Source organism: Otolemur garnettii, unplaced genomic scaffold, assembly GCF_000181295.1.
Source record: "Otolemur garnettii isolate 467f Iridium unplaced genomic scaffold, OtoGar3 scaffold00076, whole genome shotgun sequence".
Taxonomy (NCBI): domain Eukaryota; kingdom Metazoa; phylum Chordata; class Mammalia; order Primates; family Galagidae; genus Otolemur; species Otolemur garnettii.
Genome location: NW_003852471.1, coordinates 4,820,931 through 4,823,354, shown reverse-complemented (window position 1 = coordinate 4,823,354; position 2,424 = coordinate 4,820,931). Strand labels below are relative to the sequence as shown.

General features: G+C 43.9%; 1 protein-coding gene across 2 annotated transcripts in view; it reads left to right on the top strand.

The window, feature by feature from the left end:
• VEPH1 (ventricular zone expressed PH domain containing 1) overlaps window positions 1-2,424 on the top strand; it is a 203,951-nt gene that overhangs the window by 68,666 nt on the left and 132,861 nt on the right. The gene's annotated exons all lie outside the window — the stretch shown is intronic.

The window sequence follows — 2,424 nt, the reverse complement described above, 5'->3', positions numbered from 1 at the left end:
ACAGAAGCCTGGATGTTCCAGAAATAGGATCTGAAGAGTAAGGACTGGGAAATAGAATGTTTCAGAATGGGGAAGGAAATGTATAAGCATTTTCCATTCTAAAACATTCAGGTTAAGTATGTTGCCCTGACCCAGAACAGCTGGCTGACACTTCTGCTGTATGTGCCAGGGACCTCTCGTGGCTTCTCCTGAGGACATATGATCACTCCCAAGTGCACAGCACCATGTATGGAACTGGTCATTTATATATGCTGCTTACCAGAAACAAGCCCTATTCTTTCCTCCAGCAGTACTAGATAGGAACATAAAGTCTGAATCTTTATGTGGCATAATTTTAGTTATCCCCAAACCTTCTTTTATATCCTTGCTAGTCAAGCTGTATATGATACATGACAGTGTGTATGTTTAAACATTGTGTACAACTCTTCAACTACGATGGGGTGCGGGAGATGTGTTATTCACATGCTTCCCTGTAAAATCATTTAGATTTTTGTTCTTTTGATTTGTTCCTCAAATACTCATTAATTCACCTTCTGGCCAGGCTCTCTGGCAGGCACTGGTATACAGTGGTATGCAGACGGTCGGCCTTGCAGAGCTTTCAATCCAGCCTGAACGACAGACATCCAGACAGAGAGAAGGAGGCAGGAGAAGGGCCTGCTCAGAGCCACTGAGGGCAGCAGAGGCACCAGTCTGAGAGGAAGGAGGAGAGGGGTGGAGAATGGCTTTTTAATTCATCTGGGGCCTCAAGAATAATTAGGAGTTACTCCAGCCAAACAGGGGAAATAAGAATTCCAGGCAGAGTGAATCACGTGAGTAAAATCCCAGATGCGAGAAACCGTAGCAGAACAAGAAAATGTTTGAAGAATTCAGCATTGTTGATGTGTGACTTACGGTGGGGACTAGGGGGAGGGTAGGTGAGGGGGTGAGTGTAGGAAGAGGGCAGGAGTCAGGTCACAAGAGGTAAGATAAGCTTCTGACTTGAGAAGGGCAAGTGACTGAAGGGTTTTGAGAGGAGAAGGGGCACCATTGTGACCACAGAGAGAGGACAGGGAAGGCAAGACTGACGGTGGGTAGGCCTGTGAGAAGAGAAACCTGTTGGAATAACCTACGTGCCAGATGCCTGGGGCAGTGCTATCCATTTTGTGTCCCCCAGAGAGAGGCTTCCCTGACCAGCCTAAATTAGGGCCCTGTGACCATGTCTCACAGAGCCCTCTATTTTCCCTTACGTGGTCTGTATTGAAATTTATAACTGTGCATTTCTGATGTAACTATTTGTTTTACTGAATGCCTCCTTTACCAGACCGTGAATTATTCCATGGTGCAATCCTGTCACACTCAGTAGCTGCACCCCCACCTTCTAAACAGTGCCTTGCAAATAGGAAGGACTTTGTCAATATCTGTGAATGGGCAGATGAGTAGAAACGGAGGGGAGTGGACAGATGTGCGGGATACTCGGGTGGTGGAATCAACAAGTATGGGTGCTCGTAGGGGACAAACATAGCAGAAGGCGACTCCCAGATTTGTGGCTTAGGTAGCCATGTGGATAACGGTGTCATTTATGAAGGAGACACTTGGGTCCAGAGGGAGTGGTCGGAGAAGCAGGTTTTTGGCAGGGAGAGGATTATAAGAAGTTCAGCCTTGGGGAGACTGAGCAAGCTGGGCATCAGATTTAGCTTTAATACTGACACTCCATTTGAAGTACTCCTCACCAAAAACATAACAAATAAAAAACAGCAAACCAACGATAAAAAAACAAGTGTAGTAGAAATATGGACGAGCAAATCTTTTCTACTTTTACTGTTCAGTTTTCCACAGCTTTCCCTTTATGATTCTTTTATCAGAAAAAACATCAATTCCTGAAACTGTCAAGTAGGGAACGTCTCTGTGTTAACATAGTGACTTCATTCCACAGAAGAGGTAACATCCTTTAACACCTTTGAATATGAATTACTTCGTCTTTGTATTCATAAAAGTATAAAGAATCAAGATAAAGTACTAAGCCGTGGGAGGGTGGTGGAAATCATTTTGCTTTAATAATTTTATCTTATTAGCATTTTCATGATCAAAATGAAAAACTGAAGAAAATGTGGGAAATCTTTCCTGCTTTCTTATTTTTATTATTAAACGTTTCTAAACAATATTTCTTCAACCTGAAAGCTTTGAGTATTATCAGCAAGGACCCCTTAAAAACTTAGAGCGCCCTTTCATTGCAGCTTCCATGGTGGCTGGAGGAAATGTAGCAATCTCGATAAGGACACACACATCAAAACATCATTTATGAATAGTAGCATTAAAGCATTTTGGCTCAGCGCCTGTGGCTCAAGTGGCTAAGGCACCAGCCACGTACACCTGAGGTGATGGGTTCAAATCCAGCCCGGGCCCGCCAAACAACAATGATGGCTGCAACCAAAAAATAGCCGGGCA